The sequence below is a fragment of the Pseudopodoces humilis genome, chromosome 1, assembly GCF_049639895.1.
Source record: "Pseudopodoces humilis isolate 2021_Gansu_Grassland_sample_001 chromosome 1, ASM4963989v1, whole genome shotgun sequence".
Lineage (NCBI taxonomy): Eukaryota > Metazoa > Chordata > Aves > Passeriformes > Paridae > Pseudopodoces > Pseudopodoces humilis.
The window spans coordinates 112,405,094-112,432,616 of NC_142200.1; positions in this window are offsets into that span (position 1 = coordinate 112,405,094).

Below are 27,523 nucleotides of genomic sequence, written 5' to 3' on the forward strand. Positions count from 1 at the left end.
TGGCTTCAGCAACAAAATAATTTGAAAATATTATCTGTCCTTCATATGACACTGAAATGCTTGAATGCCAACCTAATATTAACAAGATAATCCAAAATCTACCAAGAGCATTTAATACTGTCCAGAACATATTATTTTCCTAGGAATGTTCCATTGTTAGATGATAAGTTACAAAACTAAAACAAATTGCCCAAATTGAGACTTAAAAGAGGAAAAAATTCTTCTTTGGTAAGATCTGGCAGTGGTCTGTATCCATTCTTGCTCAGGATGTTGGATATGCACAGGAGGACATCAGTGGTGTCCTAGTTTTCTAACACGAGGCTTTCCCACAAAGCCAAGCAAGGGCTTCTTACGGTGCCTTTTCACTGGGGTTCTGTTGAATTAAAAGGCTTAGCTGCTTCAGTCCATGCAAGTCATGGCCCTGAGAAGTGATCTGGAACATTGCTATTCTCTAAGGCTCTTGGGTTTATTTGCATGAAGCTGTCTAATCTTAGCCATGAGTTTTTTTGCTGATATGGATGGTAAGTTAATAAAAGTTCACTTACTAGTGAGGAACAAAAGTTTTTATGCTTCAAAATGACAATGGAAAAAAAGTAATCCAAATTCCCAATGCCAGTGTGTTTACAAATAAATTCCATGTAATTTACCACTAGAGATATCTGAAGAACTTAGTTTAAATAGTTATCCCAAAACATACTGCAGGGCAGAGTTAAGATTGTTCATTTTATAAACTGGTTATACTTTTTTTTTTTAACCTTATGCTAAACTTGAACTACAGATGAACTACAGGTATGATTGGTCTTTACAATGTGCTGGGGTCATAAGACACCACGTGTATCTTCAGCTCCCCAATCTGTTTGCTGTGGGAACAGGATACAGAAAAAAATCAAACTACTCTCAATTCTGTTGCCTACACAGAAGTGTCACAAATCTAAAGAATGATGATGGGTTGTAATTTATTATAGAAAATGTCCTCTCTGTGTTAGGTGAACTGTTAACATTTTCCACAAAATCCAAAAGGCGTCCCTTTTCGAGTGGAAAACACTCAAGTCTGCCAATACTAAATTAAAGTGCTACAATTAGGAGACTGTCACTTACCATAACAACATGGCAGAATATAACAAGGCACTGCAGAGAGGGCTTGAGGCAAAAAAACTAATACTTCAGTAGAGGCTTTCAAAGGTAATAGAGAGATCAATACATATTAAAGTTAGCCAGCAGCCTAGAACTGTAGGGGAAAACTTAAAAAGTTTTGCAGTAAAATTCCAAACGCTGCCTCTGCTGTTTTCATGGTAATGCTTTGGCTACACGCTTAGCTCCCAGTACCATGCCTTAAACATTTTTACAGTTTTCAGCAGGGGCCAGCTAAGGCCAGAGGGCCCCTAAGGGGAATGGAGCCAGGGGTCAGCAAGGCAGGGGTGTTGTCAGCCAGGGGCCACCCTGAGCAAGGCAGGCCCAGAGGCCAGGCCCAACCAAAACATGAAATCACCAAATAAATTCATGATGATGAAGCAGGTCTGATTCAAGATCAAGCCAGGATGTCAATCTGCAGGTCAGTCAGGTGCAGCAATTGCCAGGCAGACCCCAGGTTCAAGCTGGGAAGGCAGTTCATAGGGTCAGCTGGACACATTGACAGGCAGGGGCACAGCAGCAGCTGAGCTGAAAACCAGCAGTCCTCCAGAGGAACTTAGGAAAGAAGCAAACATTCAGGACTGAGCTTAAGTAGATCTTCCAGACTCGTGGGTGTGTGTGGAGATTCCAGTTGAGGCAGGCCAGGCCCATTTTGGCTATTAGTACACTCAGGCACCTTGACTACAGGCTGCATATTACCTAAAATTCTGCTGCCTCCTGTGTTTATATCATCTGACAAATGTTGTTGACCCCTGTGCTAAGGTAGGAATATTTTAGCTGGTTTTGCTATGTTTGCACTGAACTTGAGTACCTCTTAGATAGATTATGTTGGGTGATTAAAAGAAGTCAATTTTTTTTTCACACAGGAAGGACTTTTCACAAAAACAGTCCTAAAATCTGCATCTAAAATATTCTTTCTCTGCATTTATAAAGGACACCTAGTTCTGTTCCTCTGTTTAAATGGTCAATGAAATGGTGCAGACTGGAAGGATGAGATGAGAAATAGACATGACCAGACAGAAGCAGTTGTAAGTCTTGGACTCAGACACTAAAGGCAGGATTTAACTGTCTAAATGCAAGTACTTTCCATTTGAGGTGCCCTAGAGTATCCAAAATATCCACACATATGATCTTTGCCAACAGGCTTTAAACCAGGTATGTCAGGGGATGGTGATGACAGTTTGCAGATAAGTGAGGGAAGAGAAGTCGGGGCAGTAAATACATGGGACAGGGTGACAGGAGCAAGAGAGCCCTCAGGAAGGATAAGACAGATTAAAAGAAGGTTTGCCTCAAGTGTTTGTGCACAAATGCACACAGTCTGGGAAGCAAACAGGAGGAGGTGGATCTCTGTGTGCAGGTGCAGAACAAAGGCAGTATAAGAATAATAGATGTGGCAGGATCTCTTCACTGTAAGGAACACACAAGTTCTTTAGGAACAACAGGCAGCAAGGACAAGGAAGAAGAATGCTATCTATACAAGGAGGCAGCTTGGATGTATTGAGCTCTGCTGCGGAACAGTAGGTAGGGTGATTGAGGACTTGTGAGTCATCATCAGAGGAGAGGCTGGTGAAAGCAACACTGTAGTGGGAATCTGCTACAAATCATGTAGTCAATATTGGGAAGTAGATAAAGTTTTCTTTAAGCAACTCAAGTAAGTCATCAGATAACCAACCTTTCTTCATACAGATTGCCACTCTAGCACTGAAAGATTCTGTAAAGGACCTGGCGGTCCTGGTGGGCAGTAGTCTGAGTGCATTGGGAGATTTCAACAGGAGTGTAGCCACTAGATCCAAGCATGATTATTCCCCTCTGCCACTTTTTAAGGCTGCCTTCAGTTTTGGGCCCTCCAGCACAAGGGAGATGCTGGTAAATATCAGCAAGTCTAGCAGAGAGCTACCAAGATGGTCAGGAGGCTGCAGCACATCTTGTCAGGAGAACCTGAAGGGACTGTGCTTCTTTGGAAAGCAAGATTGTTTAGAGAAGGTGTGGGGCATCTAGTAGTAGCTTTCTGGTACCTAAGAGGCATTTTTTAAGAATGCAAACACAATTTCTTTGCTAAGGAGCACAGTGGGTGAATGAGAGCTATAAATTGGAATAGGGAAGGTTATAGCTTATAGGAAATAAGGAAAGATTGTTCCACTGTGAGAATAATTGAGTATCGAAAGGGAGGCCCAAAAAAATTATGGAATCTCTATCCTTAGGGGTTTTGAAGACCCCAGCTGGACAAAGTCAAGAACAACATCTTCTGAATGCTGTGTTGATCCTTTTTTGAACAGGGTGTTGGACTGAAGACCTCTTGAAGTTCCTTCCAGCTGGAAAGACATGCAATTCCATTGTATATGGGAAACATATATACATGTATATGGTGCAGAAACCAGAGGAGACACTAGCTCTTCTAGTGCTCTACTGGTGAATATACAGTATAGGGGAAACCCAAAGGCATGTCATATGGCTTTAAGGGTTGTGTTAGGCAAAAGAAGTCCTGATGACTTTGAAAAATAGCCAGATTACACACTTATCTTCCTACAAGAAGTGAAGTTTTTGCAGTGGAATATACACCTTCCTCTTCTTTTTCCATCTCTTTTTATCTGTTTTATCATTTTAGAATCCTTTTCTGGGGAATTTCGCATTATGGTCTGTTGGCCAGATGAAAAGACTTTGCTCGCAATTCCGACAAGGTAAAATTCTCTTTTCAAAATGCCATTCAAATTAAGGAAAATGTTTCAAGTTATTATCTGCACATTCCTGATTAATTTCAAGTCTATAGAATAGTAATAGACACCACTGAGGCTAAAAATGGAGAGAGGAGTAAAATAGATTTAAAATGTTCAATCATATAAGTGGTAATCCAATGGAAAATATAGTCTGATTTATGATACTACTGTTAGCAGCTCACACTCAAATGTTTATTCTTCTTTAATTCAAATGCTATTGGGCATGTGGGCATGTGTTGCTACATTAAAGATGTCTGATACAGCTTCCTTGCCACAGGTCTTGTCTGGGTTGAGATTTCATGTTCATATCCCAGTATATACCAGTGAGATGGATAACTATTTCCAAATTATTTTTGTTATTTATGAAAATATAAAAGAGATAAAATGTAGAGCAGGGATTTTCTAACTTCAACAACTTTAAGCATCTCAGAGCAGATTCAAGTTTCATTTTCCCTATCTATATGTTATGCTCTAGTCCTCCCTATTAAATTCAAGCCAAGCAGAAGGAAAGGATGAATTTGCATATCCATTTCCATTCAGGTTATGGACTTTTAAATCCATGTTGCTTGTGTCTATAGACTAATGAGTGCACCATTATAGAGGAGGCTTAGTATGTCACTGCATTTGGAATGTCCACATCTTTGCTCTGCATATAATATTTTGAGAGCCATTTTTTTCAAGCATAGTGTAATAGGCTTTAACTTTGCTAAGCTTTTCTGCCAGGCCTCCAGTGCCCTGCTGTTCTATTATATTGAACTTGTAAGCAGGATGCTCTGCCAGGCTCACCCAGATTACTGCTGCAATAAGGGCCCTGCTGAGTGACTAGTGTCATGATAAGTGCTAGGGAGGGAGTTCACCATCTTGGCATACTGTTCTCATCTTATTAAATTCAGCTTTGTGGAAGCAGGGAGTCTGCCTCTCGGCCTCACTGGCTCTGGCTCAGTCCAACTGCTACTGTCAGACAATATGAAAATAGGAACCACCACAGTTAATGGCAGGTGCTGCACCACCATAGCTGAGGAAAAAAAAAAAGAGAGATTTTTTCTTTTTCCTTTTTATTTTTTTTTTCTCTTTTAATAGGTACTTGACTGGATTAATTAAGAAACATTTAGCTATTTAATATTATTATTATAGCCTTCATACCCATAGATACTTGCTGAGATACTGTTCTTTTTGAACTTATTCTGTCCACTTTATTCCTTTGTTCTTGCTTACTTACATTAAGGAAATGTAATATAGCAAAGCCCTTAGAATTGGTCAGATACCATTCAGATTTAGCAAAGTATGGTATTGTAAAGATACAGTCCTGACATCCCTTTTCAGACAGAACTCCCTACTGGGTGCTGCTGGAGAAAAAATTCCCAAATTCCAGTCTTGGATTACTACTGGAGGTGAAATGAGTTAGCTGTTCATTCCCCCTAAAGTCAGTAACCCCTGCTTGCCTAAGTCTCATATTTCTTTTAAAAATCTGTTAGTTTTGGGTGGAGGATTCAGAATTTTCCCAGTGCCCTGAAATGATCAGCTGTGATCTGGGTATAAGCTATGCTGCTGAATGCAGCAAGAAAAGTGCAATATTCATGGAGAGGGGAGAGGGAACAAGGGAATGAATATGTGTTTGCAAGCCATACCAATGGAGAAGAAAAAAATGAAAATCACTCATTTTATAGTATGAATTGCAGTACAGCACATCTTAGTTCTGAATCAGAGAATATTTGACTGTCTATTTTTGAGCCTAAGGCTCTTTTGAGCTACAAATGAAAAAGGATTTTCCAAGGGCTTGTGGAAGGATAGATAATTACTTCTGCACTTACTGGTGTCTGAGCACATATAGACTCTTCTTTGACATCAGCAAATACATTGTTTCTCTCTGTTCAACAATAAATGTTCAAATAACCCCATCATTGTCACTTCAACATTTTGTAAATTGAACATGAACAACACATGCAGTAACATTTCTGACAGAAATATTGATGAAGTCTAGCTACAGAAGTCACCTTATAGCAAAACCAAGTTGGAATCAATAGAAAATCCAGGTTTTCAACTACATTTGTGGCAGAAGCTGCTAAGTGTGGCAGGTTGCATTTCATCAGCACACTTGTTGGCCATGTCAGTCTTCATAAGACTGACAGATTTGATTAGACTCTTTGAGAGGCTGATTAAAAAATTCAGACAAAATAATATCTTTCTGCCAATTTGCAGTATCACATTCACAATCCATTCCAGACTCAACAAAGCTAAGGAATAAAGGACTTAAAATTTTAATCCCCCTGAGAAAATGAATAAGAAAATTATGTCTCTGAAAAGCATGATTTTTTACTTGAAAAAGAAGAGTGGAGAACTATTAGTGGAACTGACTACCATGGCTGTTGTGTGTCACATCTTTCAAATCCCAGGCAATTAGCATGTAAGAGAATTCTTATCAAAATTTGAGGGCAAATGGAAGGATAAAACTAATCTGTGTGGTCACATTCATATGTAAGGCAAGTCTAATTTGTTTTTACCTGTTCTTCATTTCTATATCACATTCAGAGCCGTTGTTTTTAAAGGTTTTCAAATGTTCCTTCTAAATTACAATTGTTTCATATTTTTTTTCTTTTTTTTTTTTTTTTTTAATTTCTTGGTCTTTCTTGTAATCCTGATTCACTGTGCTGTAACTCTGGGGCAGCATAGGTGGAATGGTGTTTTTCTTGCTCTGGTCACTGTGTGATCCACACAAAGTAAATTGGCAAGAAAAAAGTGATTCATTTAGAAGAGGTTTGAGCCCTAACTTTCCTCTTTTTTCCGTCTCTTTTACTATAGCCTTAAAAAGTTCAGTTGAAATTCAGAACACTGCAGCTAATAAGTGAGTTACAGTGGAATGGCTGCTGAAAATTTTCCAGAAGTGTAACCAAGAGGTAAGTAAAGAATGATAACAATCTGAATTTTTGTATTGTATGAAATCAGTTTTATTTTGTTTTGAGAAAAAAACAAAGATCACTGGCTCAGATCTTTGCTACTGAATGGAGGCTTGGAATCAATAAATGTGGGAGGGTTGTGGCATGATTCTGGAAATATTTTATGAGGAATGCATGGAATCTACTCCAACTTAGAGATGACTGACCTCTAGCCGTTGTGCCTGAGAACATGGAACAAAGAAAGTGTTTGTTGCTGCTAATCAAACAGATTTCTTTTTGGTTTTCATGCTATAATTTAAGTGATTCTGTGGGGAGTTGCTCCTCTGTCAGATTCTGAGGGATTAAATGGCCTTGGGACATGGCCTCTCTTTGTTAGACAGAACATCATTTCAGAATTCAGTTTTTCAGATTTTTCTTTATTTTAATATGGAAGAATGCCTCTGATAAATACCAATTGAAAAGCAAAATTGTAGCAGGATAGCAGAGCTGGAACCACTCTTCTCTGCAGTAAATCTGGACCTTAAAACTTGTTTCCATCTTCAGTGATTTTGCAGCTAGAGTTTAGTGCTTTTAAATTACAACAATCAAGAGGGAAGTGCATTAAGGTGAACCTATAAAAAATATTCACACTAGTCTTCCATCCATCACATAAAAGTAATACAGAGTGCTTCACCGAAGACAAGACTTTATCATCACTCTTCAGGCATCGTTTGTCCTGGTTAGCTGACAAACTTTTTTGAAAAGGCTTTTGTCAAGTACATCAGATATACACCAGCTGTGTAAACTCAGGATTACCTATAGTATATTGGGAAAAGTTACAAACATAAAAATCTGAAGCAATGAGCCTGTCATGTAACTGTTTTAGTAAAGTCAAGTTATTTGTATTTGGGGTTTTATTTATTTGTTTATTTATTTATTTTTAACTGTATGAGAACAGCATTCTTTGGTTTGGCAGTCTGGAGATAAATATACCCCTGCAATGTTTGTAGCAGAGACACTGAATTGTCATGCTACTGCACAAGACTGAAAGAGAAAAAAAATTAATCTATTTTCACTTTCCAAGTTGAATGAAATGTGAAAAATAAACAAACAGCACAGATGGTGAAACAGTTTAAATTTTTAATACTCTCCCAGTGTTAATCATTTCCAATATTTATAACAGCATGATAGCAACATATATTAAAATATGTTATTTTATTTAAATAAAAACTTATTAAGCAGATGAGCAATTCACTATTTTCAGCAAAGTCAAATCTAAAAAAATTATTTTTGGAACATAATCAGTTTAAATTTTGCTGCGTGAAGATTAAACATCATGTTCAAATGCTGAATCTTTGGCAGGATCTTCTTGCCGTCTACTGTGGATAACATATCTGAAAATTTACAGTTCCGTATGTTCATTTCTTTTTCTTTATTAATTTGCCAAGTAAATGTAGACAAGCAGAACTAGAATTCTCAGTAAGTCTCTTCACTGTTTTTCAGTATTCTCACAAATGGAACACAAATTTTGGAGAGAATCCCAAATGGCAGGTGCTGACACTAAGTAGAGACAGGAACAGCCTTCTTGTTAACATATTATCTACTCCTCACCTACCACTGCTCTGTTACAAAACTCATTGACAATGAAAGCTAAATGAAGTAACTGAAAACAAATTTGGTACTGTTACAAATATTTCAGATAGCTTTCTGCAGCTTAGGAGCAAACAAGCAAAGAAATCTTCTCTATGCCTAGTCCTGTTGGATAATATCCAAGCTACTATATTATCTTTCCAATTTAAATTTAAAGCATTCTTTGCAAAAGGTGGTGTCCTGGAGTGCTGAACTGGGGAAATAGAAAGACAGATGGAGGAAATCAAATTAATCAGGTGCTGCTGCTTGCAAAAGGAATTGAATGAGGTGGACAAGTAGTTGGTATGACCTTAGTAGAACTATTTTGCTGTGTAACAGATCCATTAATAAATTTTGTAATGTTGGGGTGTTCTATATGTTAAAATTGACCTAAGTAGCCTCATCCCAACATAATCTCTAATTTATTTCTTTCGGAAGGTTAGAAGGAATATATTAGTTTATGTGGTGTTTCAAGTAGTTTAGGTAATGATATTTATTTATACATAAACCTTTTCACTGTTCTTCCCTTCCTCCTGTCAAATCCCAGAGTGTGCCCATTGTTCTCATGGTCTGAAGAGCCAAAAAGCTTTTCATGCATAATATCAAAGACAGCTATGTGGACAGTGACTCTGAAGGATATCTTTTTATTTAAAGGTCCCCATGAATGTTCATTCTGTGAAGTTATTGATTGTAGTGTCAGTTCACAGAACTCTCTTTTTTATTTTCTCCTTTAATTTAAAGGAGGATTAAATTTCAATACTAGTCTGAGGGAGCTAACATCTCAGTGTCCATACCCTTTTTGGAAAGTGTAACCCTGTAATAGATACCTTATGAATTTTCCTGGGTAAATAGGAAACTGCATTATTAGCTTGCTTCTAAGCAACTGAAATAGGGCGGAGATGGTGCCTGTACCCCATTAATGGGTAGGCACATATTGCACTGCCAGGGTTTTCCAAAATGGTTATCGGCTGAAGGAGTTTTGGCTTGTGGGTGCCACAGCTGAGATAGTTTATAATGAGCCTGATTTTGGAAAATAGCCTTTGAAGCTAGGCCTTTAACAACAAGGTTCTAACACTCAGATTTCCGGCAGTGTGCTGCCTTGTTTAACTCCTTGATTTTTGTAGCCCTCACTGTGGACCATCTCTGGTGACTATCAAAGGCCAACTATATTGAATGTTAATTTAAGTGGTACTCGTGATAGATTCACATCCTTTACGTAGCAGCCACAAGAGGGGGGTGTGGAACACTCACAGAATATTAGGGTTTAGTCCTCTCACAGTTGTCAGTGTTATCGATACTTTCTCCGATTTTTACCATCCATCCATTTTTAGCACCAGGCTTATTTTTCTGGAGATCACAGCTTACAACAGTTTATTTTTAGATAGGAAAAACCTTTAGAGAGTGTTCAGATGGAAATATTCTGTCACCTAAATTTAACCCCCTTTTGCTCTTTAATAGAACATTACAGCTGTTTAACACTTTCAGAGAACTATGCAGCTATCTCAGCACAGATAAAGGGGTTAATGGAACAACATGGGTTTTTCCAGAAAACAAATTCTAATTGATACATAGATTGTAATCACAGGAAACCCTTTTTTTTTTTACAGCAACTGTGCTGTAATGGACAATTTTAGGGGCAGAGTAGTACATACTGTAGAAAATTTGTACATGAGGGCAAAAGGAATAGACAATTGCTTTTGGGGACTGTGTAGATTAGTACATCATTGCATACTAACAAAGTGCTAATTGCTCCTTTTGACCACGGGCCCAGTTTACAGAGCTTTAGCACAAATGTGTCCTGTGCACTAAATTACAAAACTAACACTGCATTATTTCTCTCTACAGCTTGCAAATTCTTGCAAATTCTTGCTAATTACCCAGGTAGCAAATCCTGCATTTGCTTTGTGGCAGTAATAGTAAAAGCAAACAGTATACATATATTTATATAATTTTAGGATTGTTTAAATACTGTGTATAACTACACAAGTAATTTACCTCTACTCAGTATGTTAGCTAAAAACAAATAGGTGTGAACTACTTTGAACAGGTTTCTGGTACTGATTTTATAGAACTTTTAAAATAGCATCTGTTTAGAATATTTGCCAATTATTTAATGTTCAGTTAAGAACTGGGAAAAACAAAACCATGCAGAACAATCTTCCTTATCTTCATTGGAAACACACTCAGAATGTTAAATGTTTTATTTCAGAAAAATAGTATCTCTCCTCTTTGCACCTTTTCTAGAAGTCCAGAATTATTTGCCACAGAGTCTTTCTATCCCTCAAACAGGATAAAAAGAAGCATTGCAACAAGACACATGCAGAGTCAATAGGAGACCTCGCTTGGAAAGGCATAAATCTACAGGTGTCACTCCCATTCTGCTGTGCATCATTTAAGCCTTTTATGTACCAGCTCTTGACTTTGTTTTTCAGCTAGAAGGGAAATTTGAAGACTTGGCTTCTTTTACATGTCTCTTTTGGTCCCTCTTGTCCTTTCATGCAAGAGTTCTTAGAGGTCTGACTCTCTTTATATAAGCAGCCTTGCACTAAGTGAATTTAATATCTACTGTAGTTTAATTGTACCTCTGCAGATTCTTCATTTTGGATCTTTAGAACTAAGTACTAGAGACTGAACCTGAGACTTCAGTCATGTGCTGTAGTATTTGAAGTTAGAGCATGTATCAAAGTGTTTTACTAAGGAAAAGGTATTTGGTATGGGAAAAGAAAAGATGCTATAGGGGAATAATCCAGTTCTGTGAAAAGAACAGACGACAGTATTTCATACATTTTTCTTTCACACATTGTTAAAACAATATGAATACCGAATAACATGAATTCTACTCTCTAGTCTATTTTTATAATAAAGAAGATTATTTTTAAAAATATATATATATAATGTATCAAAAGTAACTGAAAAGGACAGGTATGTGTCACCATAAGGGCACTCTGTGTCACAAAGCAAGTATGCCTTAGTTCCAGCCAAAACAACCACCCACTCAGGGTACTGAAGGGTAAGCATGCTGTTATGACCCAGATTCAAATGGTGAGAGTAGGAGTGAGAAAATGAAAGTGTTAATAATATTTCAAGCACAGAGCTAATGGGAAGAGAATTTTTGGGATTCCCTTTTCATTCCTATTCTCTAGCAAAAGAAAACTATGGGGTTCCCTCTGGAAAAAAACAAACAAACAAAAAAGTAGTCTCTTTGGCTTATCACCAAATGTTGAATATTTTGACTGAGTAATATGTGAGAGAACTGTGCACCTGTCCTGGATGGAAATATATGTGTGAGTATTGAAGAGGAATGGATGAATTGAGAAGTATAAAATATCTGAGGACTTGAAACATTGACTAGTGCTGAAACATTTTTTGAAAATGGGAAAAGATTTGTCATTTAACATACTGACATACTTCTTTGTTTTGCTGCAGCTGACATAAGTTTGAAAGACAATAAATCTGTTGCAGCCATCAACACCAAACCAGCAGCCTACCCCACCAAATAGCTTGCACAATGGCGTTTTGGAAAGGATGGAACATATGCTTACCATATTGCTGCAAAAACTCCTTCTTCTTACTCCTTGTTGTGCCTAATTCTGTTCATTCTTATTAGAACAAACATTTTTATGTTGCTGGATTTATATTGTGTATTTTGCATTTCACAGAAATATTAGGAAGCCCTCCAACTCAGATAGATTTGGTATCATATTAGCACTGAATAGAAGAAGAGTTAACATTAAAAAATTCAGTTGTTTTATAGAGGTTGCCTTTTTAGTTTTTAGTTAAGTTTAATAATTGAGAAATCAAAGTTTTATCAGACTCTGTCAGCTACTATGTTGAACAACACTCATAAATACAAATTACTTGATCAAGTAAACAAATTACAAGTGTATTGTAGGTAGATTCTCTATAAGGGAAATAAGGATTACAGCATCAAGTTCTCTGAAAACTTCTGCTCCTCTGGAAGTCCTGCATTCAACCCATTTTCACATAATAAGTGTAGGACGGTAAAGATAATCTTCTGATAGTTCTCCCTTTAACTCATTCAAACTAAAGTGGGTTACAAGGCTACCACTACTTTTTTCTTGTTCATGTTTTCTTCCTTTGATGTAGGCAGCTTATTGGTTGGAAAGAATGAGAATCATAAAGTCATAGAATTATTTAGGTTGGAAAAGATCACAAAGTTCAACCGCCAACTCAGCACTGCCAAGTCCACCACTAAACCATGTCCCCAAGTGCCACATCTGCACTTCTTGTAAATACCCCCAGGGACAACAACTCCACCATTTCCTGGGCAGCCTGTTCCAATGCTTGGCAAACCTTTCAGTGGAGAAATTTTTCCTAATATCCAACCTAAACTTCCCCTGGCACAATTTGATGACATTTCCTCTTGTCCTATTGCTTGTTACCTGGGAGAAGAGACTGATCCCCACCTGACTACAACCTCCTTTCAGACAGCTGTAGAGAGCAATAAGGCTCTGGGCCTCCTTTCCTCTGGGCTGAACACTCCCAGCTCCTTCAGCCGCTCCTCACAGGACTTGTGCTTCAGAACCAGCTTTGCTGCCTTTCTCTGGACACACTCCAGCCCCTCAATGTCTTTATTGCAGTGAGTGGCGCAAAGGATTTGAGGTAGCCTCACCAGTGCTGAGTACAGAAGGACAATCCCTGCCCTGGTCCTGCTGGCCACATCATTGCTGATACAGGGCAGGATGCCATTGGCCTTCTTGGCCACCTGAGCACTGCTGGCTCATGTTCAGCTGGATGTCAAGCAGCACCCCCTGATCCTTTTCCACCAGTCAGATTTCCAGCTGCTTCTCCCCAAGCCTGCAGTGTTCAGTGGTGTTGTTGTGACCCAAGTGCAGGACCAGGAACTTCACCTTGTTGAACCTCATACAGTTGGCCTTGGCCCATCATTTCAGCCTGTCCAGATCCTTCTCTAGAGCCTACTATCCTTCCAGCAGATCACCACTCCTGCCCAATTTAGTGTCATCTGCAAACTGGCTGAAAGTGCAGTCCATCCCTTCATACAGGTCAGTGATGATAAAGAAAATAAACAGGCCTGGCACCAACACTGATCCCTGGGGAACACCACTTGTGACCAGCTGCCAACTGGATGCAACTTCATTCACCACCACTCTTTGGGCTTGGCCATCCAGACAGTTGTTTTCCCAGCAAAGCATACACCAGTCCAAGCCACAGGCAGCCAGTTTCTCCAGGAGATTGCTGTGGTAAACATGGTCAAAGGCATTACTAAAGCCCAGGTATACAGCATCCCAGACTACAGCTTTTTCTCAGCTATTAGATAGGTAACCAGGTGGCAGAAGGAGATCAGGTTGCTCAAGCAGGACCTGACTTTCATAAATACATCCTGACTGGGCCTAATCTGGTTATCCTCTACGCATGATGGCCGTTTCATGAACCAATGATATTCCCCATCACCAAGGTCAGGCTGACAGGCCTGTAGTTCCCCATATCCCTCATCCAGAACATCTTATGGGTGAGCCTTGCATTTTCTAACTTCCAGTCAACCAGGACCTCCCTCGTTAGCCAGGACTGCTGGGAAACGAATGGCTTCATGAGCATTTCCATGAGCTGCCTTAGTATCCTTGGGTGGATCCAATCCACCAAGACTGGATCACTGGATCCCCTCCATCACTTGTATTTGTCTAAGTAGTGTAGCAGGTCACTAACCATTTTCCCTTAGGATTTTGTGGGCCTCATTCTGCTAGCCATCTCCATCTTCCAGCTCAGGGAGATGGGTACCAAGAGAATAACTGGTCTTGCTATTATAATTGGGACAAAGAAGACGTTAAATATGTTAACCTTTTTCTCATCCTTTGTCACTATGTTTCCTCCCACATCCAATAAAGAATGGACATTCTCCTTAGTCCTCCTTTTTCTGATGACATATTTTTGGAAACATTTTTTATATCCTTTGTGGCAATAGCCAGATCAAGTTCTAGTTAGGCTTTCGCCCTTCTGATTTTTTACTTGCATAACCTCACAACATACTTGCAGTCCTCCTGAGTTGTCTGCCCCTTCTTTGAAAGGTCATAAGATCTCCTTTTTTCTCCTAATTACCAGCTCTTTGCTCAGCCAGTCCAGTCTTCTCCTGTGCTGGCTCATCATTTGGCACAGGAGAACAACCTTCTGCTGCTCTTCTAGGATTTCCTTCATGAAGACCCCTGTTTTCCTGGACTCCTTTGTCCTTCAGGACTGCTTCCTAAGGGGCTCTGTAAACCAGGCTCCTAAACAGGCCACAGACTGCTCTCTGGAAGTCCCAAGTCAGCAGTTTTGCTGACCCCTTCATAACTTCTCAGATAATTGAAAATCACTACTTTGTGATGTCTGTGCTCAAGCCAGCCTCCAACCACCATGTCACCTACAAGTCCTTCTCTGTTCACAAAAACCAAGAAATGTCAGTTTGTGGTTGGTTGCTTACAATATTTAGAATGACTTCAATAAATATGACTTTTGTGCAAAATACAGATGATTTATTTACATTATTCAGTTATGCTTGCAGAGACACTCCCTTAAGATAGAACATAAATTAATTAGAAGTGGGGCTCAGGGGTGACTCATTAGCCTGATTTCCTCTGAAGCTTTTTGATGTTTGCAGGACAGGATGATGGAAGGTTGAGGAGGAGGAAGAGCAAATTATCTCCTTTTGTGATACCTCTTGTGAAGGCTTTTTCTCCCACTGACTGAGCACAGATATTGAAAGTCTGTTCTATCTCCCAAAAGTCTGATGTCAACATCAGATGTCAACCACAACAACAGCAGCAGCAGCCGCTGTGACAGCAAAAGGCAAACAGTGGAAGACGTAGCCAAAATGTTGAAGTCCCTGCTTCCCTCCTCAGGGCTGGCAAGGCACGCAGAGACCTATATTCTGAACTTGGGACACAGCTGTTAAAAGCACTTTAGTTTCCCAACCTGTGTGTCTGGAAAACTTTGTGATTGCAAGTGTTTTGGACAAGTCTTGCTTGTGAAGCAAAGCAAAAACTGAATTCTATAAGTTTGAAAGTGTAACAACTGAGTAAGAATGGCAGAATTTCACACCTCTTAGTTCAGATCCTCAAAAGAGGCAAAATAATGTGCCTGGTATTTTAACTCAGCTTTGTAAAAAATAAAAATAAAAATAAAAATAAAATAGAATAGAATAGAATAAAATAAATAAAATAAAATAAAATAAAATAAAATAAAATAAAATAAAATAAAATAAAATAAAATAAAATAACTATATGGATGGAATTAAATGAGCCCTGTAACACACCCCAGAAACCATAAAAAATTGCAGCTGCATAGAAATTTTCATTTGAAGGGGCCGTTTGAAAATGGTTCCGTTCATGTAAAGGCTATTTGTTAGTCTCATCACACTTCCTGGTACAATGGAACTGTTAGTAATATATAGCAGTATTGGAAAACACTTTGAAATGACCCTTATCCAAGGACTGGAGTGAGTTGCCTTACAGTATGTTGTCATGCTGTTTCTTTTTCATCCTTTTTTTTTCAACTGCCATCTGTGCTCCAGAATTTAGGTTTTCATTAAAGCAAAAATCAGCTGTAAGGATTTCAGTCTCATTCACATTAAACCCTTGGAACAACTGAGAACTTGATCATATAGTTACAAAGAAAAACTCTGTAATTCCATCCCCTTCTTTTCCAGTTTATATGTGACCCTCATCAGTTTAAAATCTGGCAGTGCTAAAACTGTATGGAGTCCTTCAGGAGGCAAAACCAGAAACCAAATACCAAGCATTGTAATGAAACTCTTTTACTCTTCTGCAAGCTTGCAGTTGTATCTCTGAGAAATCAGAAATGCTCCTTTAATCTCATTGCAGTATCAGCCTGGACATCTAAGGCCATTAACTGAACTGTCAACTTCATTAACCATTTCATTGTTTATTGAAGTGTATGGCCTTAGGTGTATAAAGAATGGCACAGGTTGCATGCAGTAAACATGAGTAACTGGAGAGATAAATTACCATCAGTATGAACTGCTAATTAAGGCAAAATCTAAAATTTCCTGTGATGACTCTAAAAATGTGTTTATTTTAAATGGGTTGGGTTTGTGGGTGGGCTTTTAGGAACAGTACTGCATTTTTCCTATCCTCGTGTTTGTATAATTTTGAATTGTAAAGAACTTAAGTGCAAAAAAAAACCCAAACCTTACTAGTAATTATTATTACACTGATACCATTATCCAAAATGCTGGGGAAGTTTGTTAGTGGGTCAGATGTAGGTGGTGTATTTCACATCAAAGAGGCCACCTGGTTGTGCTGGTATCACCTTTTCTCCAACTTGTCATTGCTGCTCATAAAGTGATGCCATCATGAATTGTTACAAGAACAACTGTAGATTGAAAACTAATCAGTGAAATAAATTTCCTTCTCTTCTTGATGTTGGTATTTTTGGGAGGGATGGGGGTGGGGTTTAACACATTTTAATCTAAGTTGTTTGCATTTTGTTTTGTTGATGTTGGTTTCCCATACAAAACCACAGTCTTCTAACTGTTACAAAAAGCTTTTAAAATGACATTGACAAAACCAGGCTCAGTATAATTCCATGAAAATGGAAGTCTTTTTATTATTCTGGAAGTTTGCATTCTGAAATTGTTTCATCTTTTTTGGATAGTACTCAATTGTTTCTCTCAAATATTTCCTTTCTGAATTTCTGTGATCTGGGGAGGCAGGAGGGAAGGGCTCTATTCAAAGTACTAACCAGGCATGACCTGATTTAAATTGTAAAACCTGACACTTATGAAGCCAAACTAATGTTTGCACAGCCCTTGGAAGGTATACAGTGCAGTATAATTGCTGAGTGCAACGTAATTGTTAATTATTTGGCTTCAGGCAACCTAAAAATAGCAGTGTACTCACACTCTTCATCTGTAGGAGACACCAGAAATCACAAGATTAAAAAAATACTGTATTGTATAGGCCCGTTAACAAGAAAAAAACAAGGGTGGGGGAGAAATCCTGGGATTCTGAAACATGACTCTGCTAAACAAGTGTTTTATGGGAGATTTGTGTGATACTTTAAGGTAAAGTGCTCATCAGTAAACTTCATATTGCCTTGCAAATGGGCAATAGCAGTCCTGTTGGCATTAGCTAAAGGGAAAGAATGCAAGGCAGGTTGATGGGTAGAAAACCATTCAGAAGATTGTTTTTCCTTTACTAATGCAACATGAAATGATGCAACACTGGTAAGGAAAGAGTTTTGAGAGCAGAAGCATCAGTGCCTTGTCTAAGAAGTGGTGCAGATCATTCAATTCTCCAGGTAAATCCTTTAGAAACCGGTGTAATTGGTGAATAATATTTTACTGAGTTGTTCTCTTTAGAGCTGTCAGTGGAACAGGGTGGGAAATTGTGGTGCCAGCCACGCACTGCAGGTGCAGTTCTTTGTGAGGCTAACTTCTTGCCAAATGAAGACTAGAGAGATGGCAGAGGCTTAAAGCTCCTGAATCTCCTTGCTAACCTGTGACAGAGATGTTCTGGGGTGAAATGCTGATTCAGTTAAGTCGGTGCCAAAGCTCCAGCTGGCTTCAATGGGAGTTGGTTTCATCCAATTTTTTGCTCTTAGTAAAGGAGACACCATGAGTGCACTTAGACATCTTTGTGAGAATCACACTTAGTTGTAGCTGGGCAACATCTGATCAACATGGATCTGTGCTGTTTACCTGGCATCAATACCCATCTTGTGTCAGCTCCATGTATTGTCTCTCAGTTTCCCTGCTATGCAGCTGTAACAGAGCTCACCTGCTCTGGGAAAGTCAGAGCTTGCTCTCCTATGGGTCTAGTGCGTGAATTCTGATGCATGGAAATGGAAGGGGTTTGCAGACCACACTCAGCACTGTGCCACAGAAAATTATTGCAGGTTCTGTTTGCTGTGGATGTGGACAGACCTAAGTTTTGCTACCATAGTTGCTCCGGTCTCCAAAGGGGCTTTTGACTTTCAGCCCATGAGTATCTGCAGACCAGAAAGAGATGATATTAAATGATACCCAGAAAAGATTTGGTTCCTCATCTACACATACCACTGCAAAATGAACTAGTGAAGAAAAGCTATTTTCATATAGCTGTTATAATTGAGAGAGGGTATCGTTTCACACTATAAAATCCCTATGGAATAGTCAGGCCTTATATTAATTTGGTTTATATCACACAGATGACCGTGCACCAGTACAAAATAAACAACTTGATATTTGGAAAGGAATTATACATATTACTTATTTGTGGGTTTCATGTTGGAGACATTATTTTTTTTTATATTGGAAGTAGTTTCATATGCAAAACTTCACTCGCAACAAATGACTCAGACCTAATACAGCAACTCCAGTGAGAAAGCTGCTTGGTAAATGACAATCTGCCAGAGACATATTGATTCAAAGTAGTTTGAATACATCTCATGTGACTCATGATTTCATTCACTGTCTCTCTGCTGAGTATAGCAAGTGTGCAATATAAAAATGTTATTTATAAAGCATTTATATATCTGAGAGATATTTAGCAGCACACTTGCGAATCTGGTGGAAATATCTTCATCTAGTTACTTTTGTTATCTTGTAGCTTGTCCCACTTCAAAGTTTAACACTAATCCAACACAATGCATGTGTTCAATGGCTAATACGTAATTTTACATTACATTGCATTAGATCTGGTCAAGCTTACACCTTATGTGTAAGCTTCATGGGGATCTTTCACTTAGCACAATAATTCTAGCTACTCTCGACTGGTTTGTGTCATAGCCTTGTAGATTACTGCATTTACTAAAGGAACCAAAGGGGTAGTTAGTTAGAACGCTGCATTGCTGATGGGTTTAGTGAAGTGGGATATTCAGGGGTGCTTTTGTTATTTTCCTTCTCTTTTTGTAATGTACAGCGGGACTAAGAATATCTAACTGTTACTGTAGAGATATTTATGGTTCAAAAAAATCTCCCACAAATTTAGCTGTCTTTTATGTGTGAAATGCTTAAATGTAGGTAGATTCACAGATTAATTGGATCAAATAGCTATAGACCTTTAAACAGTGGTGAAATCAAATATGGCCTATATGCCACTTACTAGCTAGGACAGATCAGCAGGCACAAACCAAAAAATGTCTGATTTACCCATCCATGTTAAAGGAAATAGAATTTAAATTATGACTTAACAAGGAAACAAACAAAAATAAACTGAGCTTTAATTTGCTATGGAGAATTATTTAAGAGAAAGAAAATTAAGAGCTGCTAGAACAGACGTTATTTGAAATTCCTTTGAGAAATATAAAAAGCAGAGATAATCAAACTCATATCACAGATTCGGAACATACATACCAATTCCAGAAGATAGTCTACATTTTCAGAGACAAGGATTTCTAATATAGTGATTAGAAAATTCTATGGGTTCACTCTAGGTTTAAGTGGAAGAACTAATTCTCCAAGAGGATAAATATATTAGCCAGATCGAAACAGCAGTTACAGTGGGTATTTTAAATGCTAATGGAAAAAACTGGCTATTTGTATGAAAGGCAAAAATGTGTTAAAATAATTTAAAATAGTTGAACAGTTCAAAAGTCTAATTTAAATCATAAAGTGTAAGTAGTTTTCTATATAATCAAGTTTATAGCTATAGAAGTAGACTCCATTGGGTATGTCAGTTCAGTTATTGCTTAAAACATGAAGTTTAAGTTATTTGGAAGATCCAGAAGTCCTACTTCTATGTTGACTGTTTTGGTTCATTCCTACTGAATTCCCTTGGGATGTGATTGATATCATCTCAGCCATTGGAAAGCAATACCAGCAATGGCACAGTTCTAAGACAGATGAATTATAGGCCAAGAAACAAAGAAATGCCAGTTGGCCAAATACAGAAAGTATAATTCTGTCAGGTTTTTAGTCTTTATGTCACTGTTACAAATGAAAGTAGTATAAAGAAAGTCTGCTGTTTCTAGCTCCTGACTATACTGAAATATTGCTCCCATGTGAAAATGTTGAAATGCCTCTCTGCTATATTGGTGGTATTTTAATTTAATTTTGTTCATATTTCACAAGCAGATTCATAGTTCTGTGTTCCAGCTTTGATCACAAAGTATTCCCATTTAGCAGTTAGTTGTCCAGGCCATGTTGCCTTACCTGATTTACAAGAATGTTGCAGAAAATAGTAGCAGAACATAAGTGACATTTAATTATAGCATGGGTACTGCTTCTATCCTTGTCCAGTGCTTGTCATAGGTGGAAATCAGGTATGCCTGACCTGATTTAATCTTAACAAATGCATCATAGCTGTTGCTTTTCTCTTTATTAGATCCTTTACTTGTATGTGATTATTATTTGCACTGAATTAGGCTGGCCAACTGCTAGGTATGATCATGTGGTTGTGTTACCAAAATAAACTTGGGCTGTCCTGTTTTCCTCATTGCACAACATTTGCTTGTTCATTTTTCTCTTGCATGGCGTTGGTGTCTACACAGCCACATGCTAAGTAAAATTAAGGATTTGTTCCAGCAGAACTAACACAGCTTTGAGGAGTGGAGTAAAGAGGGAGTGGGAAGAATTTTCATATAAATTGGTTTCTTTACCTGCCTTACCACACAGCTGAAAAAATAACAGTGCTAAAACTAGGGAGGTGGACACATGTGTGGGACAAAGTATGCCTGCCCTATCCATTGACTGCATGCACATATATTGGGTTAAAATGATTATCAGCTCTTCTTTCTGACTGTGCAAGCCAGCATGCTGATTACTTATTTCCAGCCTTTTAGCACCCCTTGTATCCTCAAGGTTGTAAAAAATAATTGCTAATGGGTTCAAATTACTTTATCCAGTTCCCTATGAGCTCTAGGCCATAGCAAATTTCACCAGGTATATGTAATTTAGTAACTTCTAACTTATCAAAGTAACCTCTGACTTGTTCTTTTCCTTTCCTAGCCTGAATTCTTGCTTTACATCACTGCATGAGCCCTCTGGCCATTGCTAACCTCCTGAGGCTGCAGCTTCATGCTTGTTGGCTAAATAGTACTCCTGTCCCAGTTGCTCTGGTGTTTGTCATAGGACATCACCCTCCAAGTTGTCCTGTGCAAGTGGTTGTGAGTCAGTTTTGTGGATTAAATCAGGGAGTTGATCCAAGTTGAAAAAGTCATGTTTTATTAATTGTTTTATTTTAACCCAAATCCCCAAGGGGAGAGCATGCCAATGAAAACAAGCCAGGGGTTGGGAATACCTTAAGCCACTGACCACTTTCTATTGTGAAAACAAGCCCCTGCAAAGACTTCAGCAAAACAGCTTTAGATTTACTTGATTACAGCTGAGATTAAAATCTGGCCTTGATGTATCCAACCATCTGTTTCCATCACAAGAAAAGAGACTCAGCAGGAATATTTGCAGTTTTGAGGACAGGATTCTGGTTTCATTCCTGTATTTATATATCACAAATAACTCTATTGCTAGTGTTAGGAGTTATTTTCTTGTTTATTCCAGTGTATATTATTTGGCAACCGCCTCTCCAGAAAATTACAGAATAAAAGTGGGACAGTCCTCAATTTTAATTTCTCCAGGTTTACACCAACATCAGTAGACAGGTCCACTGATACCAATCTACCTCAGAATATGACTTTTTTTTGAAAAGTAGTATGAAATGTATATAATTTTGTCTCAACAGCTTTGGAGGAGCGTACTTCACTGCTGTCTTCATAGTCCTAATTAAATGTGACATTTTTTTCACTCCTTGAGTTTTGCTGATCTCTGAAGTGACCTGCATAGTTAGTGTGTTAAATCTATGAAGGAAAAAACACACAGATACTTGTACTTTTATTTTCTGCAAATCCATTTAAAAACATATGAAATAGAATTGAAAATGCATACAGTGAGATTAATTTCAACCAAATTCATCAACCCTTGGAGTTATCATCTTGCTAACCATTTTTTGTTAGCAGTTACAAGAAAAGTTTTACTCTCGAAAACATGGATAAGCATTTTGACTAAGTCGCTACATTTTCTGCTGGTCTTTTTTATCTGTTCCTATGACTTATGTCTGGTGCACAGTGTCCCCCTCTGATTAACGTCATCACCAGTATGAAGAAGTACACACTTCAGTTTCTGGATAAGAGTTAAAAGAACCGGGAACCAGCATTTATAACACATGATGGAGGAAAATGTTACTCATCTGTTGACTTAATAGCTAAAATAATATAGCAAAAGATCAGGGATGAAATTCCCTATTCCTTTTTATACATCTGTGGGCTCATGTTTACATTAAAGATGATGCACTATTTGGAATGGCTTGGCAAAGTTTTATCTTTTTGTCTGATTTGCATACCTCTTTGAACTTGTGCATAGCATAGGATATATTTATTCAGTATACATTTGTTTTGATAGTGTTCTTTTGTCACATCATTCCTCCTCACCACATACCACAGTCCTGATTTTGCCTCCATTTTCAACTTGTATCTTCCTCCTGCTGTGGAGTAGATTTGCATATAAAGTAATTCATAAATACATCAGAGAAAGAACGTCAGTTTTTTGCCTGTCCCTGCTCTGGAAGCCAAATATTTGGAATATTTACAGATGTTCCTCTCTTTACATCTTCTCCTCCTTCATCATCAACAATTCTTACAACCTTCTTCTACATGATCACACTGGAACCATCTGTCTTCCTTGCAGGCTTAGCTTCAGTCTCTCTGCTTCTGCAACTTCAGCATCATTCTCAAGGCTGAGCGTTTACAGGCCTGATTCTCCTACTCAATTTTCTAAAAAACACCATCAACAGAGATGGCTTCTTCCTTCTTTATAGACCAAGACAGATTCTACACTGAATCCCTGCATGTCTCTCAAGGAGTGATACTGCCTGGATCTCATTCTGAAGGAGGAAATTTCACATGGATGCACATATAACATGACAGAGTGCTGAAAGAAGATACCATTTGTTAGTCTGTTAATCCACAGACAATTTGTTTAGCTATTTTTTTTCTCTAATACATCCTAGTACATTGTAAAGCACTGCTGTTTTCAGAGTCCTTTTTTTTTCAGGATTTTTTGTGAGTTATGATTGTGACTATTGCAGGTCATCACTGCAATCCAAAGAACGTAAAAACAAGTAATATATTTGGTATTCATCAGAATATGTGATGTGTACAAATTTTGCCCATGTGCTATGGTTCTATTTTTAATAGCTCCAGGGAATTTCCCAGTAGATGTGTGTAGGTTAATGGGAAGATTTTGGTGTTTAGGTTATGACTGTCTAAGTGGTCGTGTATAGAAATGTTAAGATGGCAGTCGGATTCTTAACCACAAGTCAACAGTGTGCTGACGAATGCTAGCCCCATATTGCATTAGTAAAACAGGACAGCAGGCTGAGAGATATTACTATCCCCCACTACTTGGTACCTTTAAAATCCCTTGTGGGAGCCAATTTCCATTTTGAGGCACTGGGTACAAGAAAAATATGGACATATTTGGGGTAAATACTTTGTTACAGTGTTCATGTTACCCATGTATATGGGGGATCTTTCCAGTGTATACAAAAACCTGAAAGGAAGGTACAGAGAGAACAGGACCAGGCTTTTCCACTGGTACCCTGTGACAGCACAAGAGGCAGTGGACACCCACAGACACACAGAAAGGTCCCTTTGTACATAAATAATAATTTTTTTCACTGAGAGGGGGACTGAGAACTGACACAGGCTTCTGCTTCTCAGAGAGATTGTGGTGCCTTCCATTCTTGAAGATATTCAAAAGTCTTCTGGACACAGCCCTGGGCAACTAATTCTAGGTGTCTCTACTTGAGCAGTGGACAAGGTGGCCTTCAGATGTCACTTCCTAGCTCAGCCATGCTGTGATTCTGTGACACGAAGAAGCATGATTATTGAAGAGTCAGAAAGATGATTAGAGAAGCCTCTGTTGTAGAAGTCTGTTGAAAAGAACATACTGAGGATGAAGAACAGTGGAAATGGAGCTCAACCAATCATGGAATCTCCATCCTTGATGGCATCCAGAACACGATTCATCAAAGCCCTGAGCAACTTGGTCCAATGTCAGGTCTCAGTGTTGATCTTTGGCAACCTTTAGGTTGAGCCCTTCAGAAACTTAAATTATTCTGATTGATTCTGATTGATTTTGTGTAAAATTTAAGCAAGACTTCCTGTTCTTTGTAGAAAGGTCTTAATGAATGCAGAGATATTTAAAGCAAGATACAACATAAACCCCAAGCTGCTGGCAAAGATCAGTAGTATGAGTATATTTTGACATCTCTTTCATTATTATTACTTTGTATGGCATTTGTGGATCAAGAACCACAGCTGTTGAATGTACTACATTGGCATACATGATATGAACAATATCCATTTATAAGTTGTTTCACAGAAAGCTCCCCTGGAGATGTGACTACAGGAAGCTGGGCTATAGGATATGCCATACAACACTCTTTTGCTGTTTTGCCTAAGTGTTAATACCACAGACTTTAAATACATGACAAGAACACAACTTTCAGGAGAAAACTTGGATGCTTCTGCAAAAAAAGGTTATGGTAGATCCACCCCCTCCTGCCATTTCAGCTGTTCCTTTTCTACTCTGGCTAATATCTACACTTTAATAATACATGTGGAGGTAGCAAGTTCCCCTGTGAAAGAATTAGTTTTGGTGGACAGAAATGTCTTTGCACTCCTTCTACGCACAAGCCTTGGCACAAAACTCAAGGCTGGACTGACTGAGTAAATACTTTCTCATAAGCCTGTGTTAAGTCTGGTAGCTAACTATCTACAAGCCAAGGAAGGGAAAAGTAGGTGCTCAGAAGGCAGTTAGGGAAAGTTTTCTTAGGATAAGATCTGGAGACAGGGTAGAATTTGCAACAACCAGTAAAGTCTGGGCACCTTAAGTCTGCTGAATTGATAGAAGGCTACTTGAACATGCTGGCATTAACAGTGGGTTGTATAACTTGGACCACATCCTGGGAGACTGGCAGCTGGATGAAAAGGATACAGGATTGTAGGCCCACCTCATGAAACAGAAGGACTCTCCAAATTGCTACCTGGAAGCCATCGATGCTTCAGCATGGTCCTTAACTTCCAAGTATACAGTACAGTTGTTAATCCTACATTGCTCTGACTGGTAACTGAGTGAAAGCATGAGTAAGTGAATGTGTAACATAGCTATCTGCTATCAATTGTAGCAACTTAATGATCAAAGAAATATCCTGCATCTCCCCCACTCAAATCCCTATCAGAGAAAAGGGAATTTACAGCACTTCTTCTACAACAAATTAGAAATATAATGAAACAGAGAAGAGTTCAATGCTGCTGGTTTCCTTTCTTTATATTTCCATTTAAAAATAGGTGATACCTTAGTTTCAGATGGGATGGAGTTAATTTTCTTCCTGGTAGCTGGTACATTGTTGTGTTTTGGTTTTAGTATGAGAATAATGTTGACATCACACTGATTCTTTAGTTGTTGCTAGGTAATGTTTACCCTAATTCAAGGGCTTTTCAGTTTCCCATGCTCTATCAGTGAGGATCTGCACAACAAACTGGGAAGGAGCACAGCCAGGACAGCTGACCTGCACTGGACAAAGGGATATTCCATGATATTCCATGATACAGAACACCATACCCAGTATATAAACTGCGGTGAGATGGCCAGGAGGTGCCTGAGGACAAGCTGGGCATTGATCAGTGGATGGTGAGCAATTGTAGTGTGCAGAACTTGTTTTTCTTGTGGTTTATTCTTCTTTTTTCCCCCTTTATTATTATTGTTGCAGTTGCTATTATATTTTACTTTATGTCATTATTAAACGTTTCTTAACCTATGGGTTTTTCCACTGAGGTGGGGCTTGTGAGTGAGCAGCTGCATAGCACTTAGTTAGCAGTGGGGGTTAAAACCACAACAGTGGAAACAGATCAAGCAGCAAAATTTTGAAATAAAGTAATTCAACAGATAGCTTCAATGCCAGTATGGACTATATACACACTACTAATCATTTTTATTCCAGTAATGTCTCATAGGAGTGTCCAGAGTAAATCAGATCTAAGGTGTACTTTCTTACCCTGAGCTGTAGCTAGTACTAGATATGTCAAAGAAACTGCAGAAAGTCTGGCAGTATATTGCCAGGGAGTTGGTTGACTGTGTAGAAGAGTGTGCTTTCAAAAGCTGTAATTGCTGGTTGTTGAAATTATCTGTTGTGTAATATTTAACATTATAATTATAAATAATTTTGCTTTGTGTGAAAGATTTTCCTGTTGCTGCTCTGAAATTGCCACTAAATTTCCATTTCAGTGGATGCTCCCTTGTTCTTGCACTGAGAATGTGTTATTTGTTATTGTGATTCTTTTTGTGTGCTCCCACTTAATTGCCTTCTGTCTAAGGCAAACATAGGAGAGTCTCTCAGTGTGTTTCTACTATTTTTTTATCTCAGTTAATTCTTCTGTCACCTTTTTGATAGGGGTAATTAAAATTGTGCAGTGTTCCGGATGACAAGAGATTTTTTAGTTAACTAAATTGCAATACATAGACATACATAATTTTATTTCTGTTCTATTACCCTTGTATTTTATGCATAGCCCACTAATTGCTTGATTTTTCCACTACTGTTTCTTCATAACTAATGGTCTTTTTTGATCTAGTACAGTGTTTGTTGAGTCTTTTTCTGAGGTACAGTCAGTTTAGAACCCAGTAAAGTGAGCAGTTCCAGTGATTTCCTTTAAAGAGTTCCAAAGAGAATTGCCAGCATTTGGTTTCATCTGCCATCATGCTTTTTATTCACTCAACTTGCTTAAGACATTCAAAGTTTTTCACAGTTTCTCTGGTCTGCATCTTCTTGAATAGTTTTGGAATGTCAGCAAAACACTTTCCAGATAGTTGATAAACAACAGATGCCCTGTGATGGAACCTCGCGGCACACCACAGATAACCTCATGCCATAGCAACCATTATGGTATCTTTTTGTTTCTTATTACTTCACCATTTTTGATGTGTGCAACTACTTTGTCTCCTCTGCCTTCTCCACTTTTCCCACTTAGCTTCTGTAGCTGCTCTTTACCAAGTTTGGACAAAGGACTGGAGAACTTAATTTATGTCAGCCCTCTCTTTTACCTGCTATACTGCTGACTCATTTAAAGAAATTTTACAAATTAGCTCCTTTGCAGAGCTCACAATCTATAGATCTCATTTTATTCTAAGTACTTTAAAGGCACCTCTGCAAATAATTTACTAGTTAT